This window comes from Macaca thibetana, chromosome 9 (assembly GCF_024542745.1).
Source record: "Macaca thibetana thibetana isolate TM-01 chromosome 9, ASM2454274v1, whole genome shotgun sequence".
Classification (NCBI taxonomy): domain Eukaryota; kingdom Metazoa; phylum Chordata; class Mammalia; order Primates; family Cercopithecidae; genus Macaca; species Macaca thibetana.
In genome coordinates, this window is record NC_065586.1 from 91,547,066 (window position 1) to 91,557,551 (window position 10,486).

The following is a 10,486-nucleotide window of genomic DNA, read 5'->3' on the forward strand; positions in this document are numbered from 1 at the left end:
GCAACTGCTGGTGGGTGCCCACCCTCCCAAGGTGGGCAGAAGGCATACCTTGGGTCCCACTCAACACTAATCAGAAAGTTAACAAGCATCTCATTCTTTTCCAAAAGGGTCTGGGTCCTGCTACAGCCAGTTAGGTTAGCTCAGCCTGAGGAAACAGAGAAAACAATGATGCTAATTCTTCCTAGATGTGCTCTCTAGGCCATAGCCTGCCAGCCCCTATTCTAAGCAATACAGCAGTCACTGAGAAGAGCCCCACCTCTGCCATCAGCAGCCCTAGCCCTTACAGTACAGGCCTCTGTTACAGAATGCATTAAAGACACTTTTTCCATGGAAGGAAGCCTAGAAACAGGGTACACCCCTTGAGAGAGGGTGTCCCTTGTGGTCCACAATACAAGGGTGGAAACTTTTTTCTATTGTTGTAAAAACAATAACCGCATGACAGAGACCTGGGAACTTTTTTTTCTATAAAAAGCCACTGCTGACCACAGAAGAAGTGGGGGGGATAAATCAATGGAAGGCCACACAGAAGTAAAAAGCAATTTAGTTGGATTTGGTTCATTTGCCTCTTTTTTGTTTTGTGTGTAAAACACATACACATTCGAAAAAGACTGAACTCAATTGATTTTATTTATTTATTTATTTATTTATTTATTTATTTATTTGGATGGAGTTTCACTCTGCAATCTCAGCTCACTGCAACCTCCACCTCCCAGGCTCAAGCAATTCTCTCTGCCTCAGCCTCCTGAGTAGTTGGGATTATAGGCACCCACCACCACACCCAGCTAATTTTTGTATTTTTAGTAGAGACGGGGTTTCACCATGTTGACCAGGCTGGTCTCGAACTCCTGGCGTCAGGTGATCCACCCGCTTCGGCCTCCCAAAGTGCTGGGATTACAGGTGTGAGCCACCGTGCCTGGCCCTCAACTGATTTGAAATGAAGAACAGAGAACATTAAATTTTAATGGCAAGAGATTAAAAGAAACTGCAAAGATATATTGTTGACAATAAGGAAAGAATGAGGGAGGAGGGCAAGGAGAAAGAGGTAAGAAAAAGAAATGGATAGAGGAGGGAGACGTAGGAAAAGAAGAATGGGGGACAGCAAGATTCAAGGAAGGGCCCACATGCCTAACCGCACACAAAAACGGGCAGCCACCAAAGGACCCACAGAGATACTTCCTTGGGCTTGAAGAGTTAGCCAAAGTCAATTACATTGTTCATGGCCAGCTGTTGGCTATAGCTCCAGACCTTGAACTATTATCACCCTTTATCCTTGCCTTCGAATGGTTAATGCTCTAGTCAACCACTGTTCGCAGCTCTTTAATTGCTCATTGAAAATTCTGAGGCTTAGCTTAGGTCACAAGCCAGAAGCTCCCCCAAATGAGCCACAATTCAGTAGATCATTCATCTCCAAGTATCTCCTCTGAAAAGGGAGTATGTGAAACACCATCTCATAAAACGTTCAAAGCAAATGTTGAAAATCCAAGGAGAAAATGCCGCTTGCACGGAAAAGAAATCCACGGAAAAGTGTTTTGAGTTTTGCATTTACAAAAAAACCGGGACTTCAGCAGAACTGAGTCCCACCTCAGCATCAGCCAGCATCACCACCCACACACCTGACTTTCCACATGTCCACGTTCTGCATGCTCCCATGGATCTAAAGGCCTCAGTTGGCCCTGAAACTGAGCAGCCTCCACGACACTCTGCAATCTGAGGGTCAACAGCAGCAATCCCAAGGAGATTCCAAGTGAGTCTCAGGTTGAGGCTGAACTCTCAGTCCACTCCCCCACCCCCCATTCTAGTCTACCAAACCTCTCCTCACTTCAGCCCAAGGGCTGCAGAAGAGCTCAGCTGTTTCAGAGACAATAGAGCCTCCCCCTTTCAAGCTCCATCCTTTTCTCCTCCAAGCTTGGTTTCTGTGTTTTTCCCTTCCCCACATAACCTGTCCCCAGCCTCCTCCTTTCTCTTGTCTGTTTCTTCAATCTCTCTCTTCTTGTGCTCCTATTTATTCCTCATGTTTTCCTATTCCATCTTAGGATCCTTTCTCTCAGAGGAAGAGGGGGCTTAACAGATACATACAGGCCAGCGCAGTGGCCCAAGCCTATAACCCCAGCATGCTGGAAGGCTGATGCAGGCGGATAGCTTGAGTCCAGGAGTTTGAGACCAGCCTGGGCAACACAGCAAAACCCTGTCTCTACAAAAAGCACAAAAATTAGCTGGGTGTGGTAGTGTGTGCCTGTGGTCCCAGTTCCCCGGAGGCTGAGGTAGGAGGACTGCCGGGGCCCAGGAGGTCGAGGCTGCAGTGAGCTGTGACTGTGCCACTGCGCTCCAGCCTGGGTGACAGGTGAGACCCAGTCTCAAAACAACCACCACCACCAAAACACAAAAACAAACAAACAAAACAAAACAAAAAAACCCAGATACATGTGGAAACAAGATCTACAATCTCTCCACCTGAGTTCCCACCCCAGCTCCACGTCTTGCTAGCTGTGCGACCTTGGAAAAATGGCCAAACCTCCCAACCCCTCAAATTCCTCAGTTTGGCAGAGGAGGGGGCGGAACACGGCAATCACAGAGGTCTTTTATAACTCTCATCTTCTAGATAAGTAAACGTTCACCTGTAGAACCATAAATAAACCAGCAAGTTAAACATCCACAGGGAAAGAGAACAAATTACAAAAACTCCCTTTCCTCAGCAATCTATCATCGCATCCTCATCTCCCACAGACAACCACTCACTCTGGGGTCTCTCTCCGTGCCTCTCACTCTGGGCCATTCTAGCTCGGAATTATTTATGTACTTCCAGTAAAACCTCACCAATCACACTAATCAAGGAAAAGGTAGATGTGAATCCAACAGAAGCCTGCGTCCTAGAATGCTTCTTTCACGCCATTGTGCAATACTTTGAATTTATTATCAGTTTAGCAAACAGGAAAGAACCTGAAAATGCCATCACAAACTGTGACTCTAAGAACAGGGGAGTTGTCAGGAACCCTGGAAGACCCTCTGCCCTATCATCCTCCACTTCACCAGCAAGGACACAGGCCCAGAGAGCAGAAGCCCAAACCCCAAAGATTGGTGGCCAGGACCAAAGCCAGCTGTCCTGCCTCTGGCCCAGAGCTCCTCCACCAAAGCTTTTTGAGACCATCCACGCCTTTCTCCTAGAGACAGGTCAAATCCTAAATTACCATAGAGTGCCCTCTACAGCAAATCTATCTCCACATCCAGGGAGGGGTCAGGAGATAAGTTTGGATGACCCGATGATTATCAATGCTGAACAATAAAAACTTTCTTTCCTGGCCCTGCCCTTTCATTCTTTGCAAAGAAAGCCCTAGACTCTGCTATCTGTTTTGAACTCTATTTTAGAGAAGGGGAGAGACAGGAATAGCTGAGCAGTGCTTTGTTCTACCAGGAAGAAGAATTTGCTCATCCTTTCCCATAACTCCTACCCACTCCCCAATATGCCCAATCTCTTCTGAAAAGTTTACAGAAACTCTCCAACTACAACAAATGAAAGCAGGCAGGCAGAAGGAAAGGGCCAACAAGGTGGGTATAGTCCACAAGATGACAATACCCCCCCAACTCTTTACCCCAGAGGGCAGACAGCACTTCATTTCAGTTGCTAATTCCCTGCAGGGAAGTCACTAGAGGAGTGGTCTCAGGGCCCTCCAGCTGAGAAATGTGCTCTCTGCAACCCCTGGAGAACTAACCGTTTCCTAACCATCTGCTCCAACAGTGCCTAGGGCAAAGGTGCCAACAGACCAACCCTTCCCTTCTTTCCCCTCAGGCCAAGAAGGAGACATCAGAGCTTGGTTGGCAAGGGGCTATTTAAGGCAGCATCCAGAGGGCGGGGCAGAAAACTGCTGGGGGCATCCTTCTCCCCCACCCCTCCCCCTCACAGCCCAAACACATGCCCCTCACTCTGTAGACAGCCATCTACCTCATGGGTGTCTGAAGGCTGTAGATATGTCCATCATCTGTTTTCTGTCATTGATGCTGCTGACCCCTCTGCTGCCCACCCCACTTTTAATCCAACCCTCCTTTCTTCGATCACCACCAAGATACCTTTTCAACCAAAAACACAGAATTGAATCTAAGCAGAGGAGCTCAAAACACAAGGAGAGTGAAGACATTCCCCGCCTCCACTTAAGAGAGGAAAAAGGGCGCGGGGGGCTGGGCAGGGGCGGGGGGTTGAGGGGAGAGATGGAGTCAGAGGCCTGACATGCCAGATAGGTTCCATGATGTCTCTAGATGAACCTCCCTCCTATTGACGGTGAAACCAATTCCAGCAATTTCAGCAGGTCGACCCTGTGACAACAGGGGCATCCCAACGCTCAGTGTTTAAAACAAAAATCCAAAGGCTCGCCCAGAACATGCTGGGAAAACCCAAGGACTGGATAAAACGAGCCACGCTCAGTGGGATCCCTTCTGCTTTTATGTAGCAATGTAATAGCGTAATAAATTCTTGTCTGCCTGGAGAAAGCAGGCACTGGTGAATTTCAAAGCCATCTTACGACAGCGGATGTATGGGGATGCAGAATTCGACAGCACATTCCCCCATGAAGGAAACATAATGACTTCAAGTCTCTTTCCCCCTCTATCTTGAATGGCGCTACCACGTATCAAGGAAGCCACGTCGGAAAGCAGCGAGGTGGGAGCAGGGGATGCCCGGGGAATTCGGAGAAAGGAGTTGCTTGCTGTACATGTCGGTGATGAGCTGCCTAGCAAGATGCTGTCAGCCACTCGGGGAGAAAAAGGGGCACGGGCGGCACGGGCAGGCGCGGTGTCCTCGGCGCATACTCGTCCCCGTTCATTCAGGCGGGTCCGGCCAGCCGCGTCGTCCTTGCGCCCCTCCCGCCGCCCTCTCCAGGGGATGCTGATGAATGAACACACCTGAGATGCCTCCATCCTGCCGCTCGCTCCCTCCGCCTTCCTCTGGCTGCTGCAGAGGTGCCCCTCCTTGGTAGTTTCACTTTACAGCACAAACCCATCCGGGCTTTGATGTCTCCTCCACCCACCCATATTGCAGCCACCCTGAGACGGGCGGACATTCTCTCCTAGCAGAGGCCACGATCGCACTACCCCCCACCCACCAAAAAAGGAAATTAAAAAAAAACCCAACCCTGGAAGCCCCCAGATCCTCCGCACCCTGGGGAACTTCCCTTGAAAGACTGGGGATCCGCCGAGCAGGCAGGATGGACGGTTCGACCGCGGGGGACCACCGCTTTCCCTGTGCCCATAGGGAGATGCTCTGGGGGAGGGGGTCCCCCAAGTCCTTCCAACAGCTGGTCCTTTAAATGCGCCTCCTCCGAGGGCTGAACAAAGGCGCCGCCCGCGGGGGCCGGGCCGCGCACACCCCCGGCGCCGCCGCTGCCGAGCGGGCAAGCGCGGCCGGGCGGGCGGGCGCGGGCTTACCTTGCTGGTCGCCGGGCAGGCGGGCTGCGCGCGTCCGCCCCACTCGCACTACACGCTGCAGCTGGCCCCGCTCTGTTTTTCTGGGACTCAGCGCTGACTTCACCCACACTCCGCGGACAACCAATGGGCTGCGGTGCCCGCCCCCTCATTAGCATGCCTCTGGAACCGTCCACTCTGGCAGCGCCTGGCCAGCGGGCGGAGCCAGGGGCGGGGCCGGGCCCGGCAGTGACAGGAAGGGGCGTGTGCGTGGATGGGAGGCGAGAAAGCGTCCGGCGCCTGGCTCCTGGCATTGTGAGCCCGCCGGCCTCCTCCGGTAACTGGTGCGCGGGCCGACTGACCCTTTCAGTCCTGGCCGGGCCGGACGCTGGCCTGGCGTGCCTTCTGGTTCTTCAGAAGGGTCGCCCACGGGGAGCTTGGAAGGAACCTTAGACGTAAAATAACAGTGATAAATTATTTAACCCCAGGGCCTCAGTTTACCCATCTGTAAAATGGCATAATAGTACCGATTTCGTAAAATCTAGTGAAGATTAACATAGTTAACATAGGCGATGCATTTAGATCAGTGCCTGCTGGCCGTCGTGCTACATAAACGTTTGTTGTTATCATTCGTGTGCTCTGTACCAACCAGTATGCTTAATGCTTGCTGGATATTTCCTCATTTGATCCTCTTAGCCTGATAAGAGAGGAACGATTACTAATCCATATTTTTCTAGTGAGAAAACTGAAAATAATTACTATTTTTATGCGGGAAAACTGAGGTGTAGTTTAAGTGACTTGTCCGAGGTCACACAGCAAGTGGTGCAACCAGGATTGGAACCCAGGCTCTGAGATTTCACTCATGCAACACACATATATTTAGAGGCTCTGTGGCATTGCTGGACCCCGGTGTTAACTGCAGAGAACAAGACAGGCAAGGCCTTTTCCCTCAGGAAGTTTCCATTTTAGTGGAGACAAGTAAATAAATAAGATCCTCTGCAATGTGAAAAGTAGAGTGCATACAATGCAACAGGGTCATTGCAAGTGGAGGGAAGGCATTGTGTTAGATGGGGTTCAGAGCTAACCACTGTGCTATACCATTCTCCTAACCTCCTCTAGTCCCCCTCAGAGTTACAGAGACAGGGATCAGAGTGGGGAAACTGCTGGCCCAAGGTCACAGAGCCAGCAAGTACTGGTGTGGAACTTGCTCCCTCCATGCCCAGCTTCCCACATCCCTGAAGATAAGACAGTCGCCCCTTGGGCTGAGCACAACTGATTTTTGTCAACTGCCCTTGCAAGAATATTCAGCCAGCCAGAACACGTTCCCAGTGAACAGGCTGTGGGTGGTGGGGAAAAGACTGGCCTTGATGACTGCACAGACTGATCAGAAGCTCATCAGCAAAGATTCTTAGATGTCAGGGAATGGTGACCCTTTGTCTTTGGTGACCACCTGGTGTCCTCTGCTGTGTATTAAAAAAAAAAAAGAAGAAGAAGAAGAAGACTCCTAGCCGTCTGGAAGCTTACTGTACAAATGAGAAAACACTGGGGAACTACTCAACCTAGGGAGCCCCCAGCCCACACCTTCCCCTACCTGCACCTTATCCTGCAGCTTTTCAAAGAACACTTCCCAGGCTCTCCTATTTACTCCACGATCTGTGTAAAGACAGCTCTCTCTGGGCTATAAAGTAATAAAACAGCTAATACTTACTAAGCACATCTAGGCTGCTATGCACTGTACTGTACTTGTGCTAAGAGCTTCACATGTGTTAACTCACATCCACCACACAACCCCAGGTGGGAACAGTATTGTTATCCTGAGGTTATCCACAGAGGTGGAAAACAAAGGGTAGAGTTATCCAGCAAATTCAGGGCAACACCATTTTAGAATAGCCAAAAAAAAAAAAATCAAAGCAATCCAAATATCCAATTTGAGTGCATTGGTTAATGAGAGTACAACCATATGACAGAAGATCATATATTAATAGCTACAAAAAATGAAGAGGTTTATTGACACATAAAGATGCTCCTAATAGGCTGGGTGTGGTGGCTCATGCCTGTAATTCCAACACTCTGGGAGGCCAAGGTGGGCAGGGGCGGATCACCTGAGCTCAGGAGTTCGAGACCAGCCTGGGAAACATGGTGAAACCCCATCTCTACTAAAAAATCCAAAGTTAGCTGGGCATGGCAGCATGCACCTATGGTCCTAGCTGCTTGGGAGGCTGAGGCAAGAGAATTGCTTGAGCCAGGGAGGCAGAGGTTGCAGTGAGCCAAGATCGTGCCACTGCACTCCAGCCTGGGCAACAGAACGAGACTCCATCTCAAAAAAATAAAAAAAAAAAAAGATGCTCAGATTATTGAATGGAAAAATAGATTGAAAACTAGTTTTATACTGCAATCCCATTAGAACTATTCTTATGGGACTGCAAGTAATTATTTTTGCTCATCTATAGTTTTCTGATTTTTTTCTTCACAAACATCTACCAACTTGTCCAATGAAAATAAAACAAAATAATTCTAAGATGAAAGACCAGACTCTATCAATGAAGATTTCAACTATACCATCTCAAAGAATCAACTATACCATCTAAGGCTTCAAGTCATCCCTCAAATATTTAACCTTTCTGCTGTTTCCAGTCTGTGTCACTGTTGCTTGTCTCACTGTAAGGCATAACATTGCCATTAGGATTTATGAAAGAAATGGAAAAATAGTGGAAAGTCAAGAGAGAAGGAAAGTGGAGAAAACAGAAAGAAAAATCCTACTGGTGACTCACGCAATAATCCCAGCACTTTGAGAGGCCGAGGCAGGCGGATCACAAGGTCAAGAGTTCGAGACCAGCCTGGCCAACATGGTGAAACCCTGTCTCTACTAAAACTACAAAAAATTAGCTGGGCGTGGTGGCACACGCCTGTAATCCCAGCTACTCAGGAGGCTGAGGCAGGACAATCGCTTGAACCCAGGAGGTGGAGGTTGCAGTGAGCGGAGACCACGCCACTGCATTCCAGCCTGGCAACAGAGCAAGACTCCATCTCAAAAAAAAAAAAAGAAGAAAAGAAAAATCCTACTGTCCTTCAGGACTCATCTCAGGTGTTTCCTCCAAGAAATGTTCAAAGTCACTGTCTTTTGACGGATTGTGTTTCTGTTTTTGAGACAGGGTTTCACTCACTCCTGTCACACAGGCTGGAATGCCAATGGTGCAATCTCGGCTCACTGCAGCCTTGAACTTCTAAGCTCAAGGCATCCTCCTGCCTCACCCTCCCAAGTAGCTGGGACTACAGGCACAGGCCACTGTGGCCAGCTAATTTTTTGTATTTTTGGTAGAGACAGAGTTTCACCATTTTGCCAGGCTGGTCTCGAACTCCTGAACTCAAGCAATCTGCCCACTTCAGCCTCCCCAAGTGCTGGGATTACAGGCGTGAGCCACTGCGCCTGGCCAGTCTTTCAATGTCTTAACACTGAAAGCAACCCAAGAAATCATCAGGTGTAATCGTGTTAGTTCATCCTATCTCCAGTCATTCACGGATTCATCTGGCCCTGAGATGAATGGCTAGGTGCTGGCTACAGGGTGGTGAGGGACATACTCGCTCCCTACTTCCCAAAGGTAAGCCCTAAGGAACCAGAGGCCCAGGGAGGTTCGTTTGGGCAGGGCCAGCCCTGTGGGGATGCAGCCTGTGCTGAGGAGGGCCCCACACTTGATTACATGCTCTGCCGTCACCATCTTGAAATTCTTCATTTTTGAACAAAGGGCCCTGCCTTTAATTTTTGAACTGAGCCCTGTAAATTATGTAACTTGTCCTGGGGAGGCCTTGTCAGTGCATCAGTGACTGAGCCTTGAGTAAAACTTCCCGTTCTCCAGTCTCAGTCTCCACAGTTTCTCTTAAACCTGGGTCCCCAGGGAAACGGGAGGACTCCTGCCTTCCAGCCCTACACTGCTTCATCTCTTCCTTTCTCATGGAACTTGCCATATTTGGCATAAACTCCTGTATATTTGTGTGTAGTCTTATCCCTCATTTCCTCTCTCCAGCAGATTGTAAATTCCATGAGGTCGTGCCTTGTGTCTGCTCATCTCAAACAGTGCTTAGTCCTGTGTTTTACACGCTGTTTAAAATGTGCTTAAGTTTAATTTAATCTTATTAGTGACTCCTCGTTTTCTCTTCATGTGTATCAGATTATTCCCAGCAGTCCTTCCACTGTTGGAGAAAAATAAAAATATCAGGCAGAGAGTCATGCACACAAACCAGGATCATAAACGTGCTGTGGGAAGCATCCCCCAAGCAAGTCATAAGTGTGAGGAATGAGGAGAGGAGGGAGCAGGATTTTTCAGAGGACAGTCCAGAGTCATCAGCCTTTACTTCATCTTCAGAGCCACACAGACTGGGAGAGAGGGAAATAAACTAGAGGCCCTGGAGCTGGCAGTAGCATAACAGTAAAGGCTGCGGGCTCCAGAGACACCTGGCAGAATCCTAGCTCAGTGCCTAGTGTGCAGACTTCCCTCGTCTGTAACCTGGAGAAAACACAACCCTCCATAGGTTTACTTGCAAGCTGAAGATGAGATCATGCATGGATAGTGCCTACACTGCCTGACACACGTAAGCATCAATAAGTGAATATTATTTTAACATTACTAGGAGGCAGTGTTGAGAAAGACACCTTCTTAGAATACGTTGGTTTTGGTAAGCTGTTTTCCCAGTTACCCAAAATATTGACCATAGTCGTTTTCAGAGATGTCATGCTGGAGAACGCCAGGAGAAAAGAAGAAAATCAAATGAGAGAAAGGGAGTTATGAATCAGAGTTTTGCTGCTGTATCACCAAAAACCCCTTGAATACGTTTGTCTAATGCCTTCTGTAGCATCTTACAGAAAGCAAAGCAAGTAGTGGAAAGAGCAAAACTCCTTAAATAACTGATTGTCTTGTTTCTTACTGATTAATTACTGATAAAAAAGCAAATCTACACACACGTGCCTCAGGGCACGGAACTGATTTGAAGATGATGGAATGCCTGAGCCAAGAATTCCACATTCCTTAGAGGTTAATGCTGGTGGACGATGCTTTAGGGAAGTTTGGTGAAATGGTGGAGTAGGTCAAGAGAGGTCTATGGG

At 48.7% G+C, this 10,486-nt stretch overlaps 1 protein-coding gene across 50 annotated transcripts in view; it reads right to left on the minus strand.

The window, feature by feature from the left end:
- Positions 1–5,521, minus strand: part of SORBS1 (sorbin and SH3 domain containing 1) — a 252,695-nt gene extending 247,174 nt beyond the window's left edge. For 23 of the 50 annotated variants that reach the window (XM_050802749.1, XM_050802724.1, XM_050802716.1 and 20 more), the window contains exon 1: positions 5,413–5,515. The gene's annotated coding sequence lies outside the window, so the exon portion shown is untranslated. Of the gene's footprint in view, positions 1–5,412 lie in introns of all 50 variants that reach the window. The other 27 variants (XM_050802752.1, XM_050802750.1, XM_050802751.1 and 24 more) reach the window with 8 other exon arrangements.
- Positions 5,522–10,486: the final 4,965 nt, after the last annotated feature.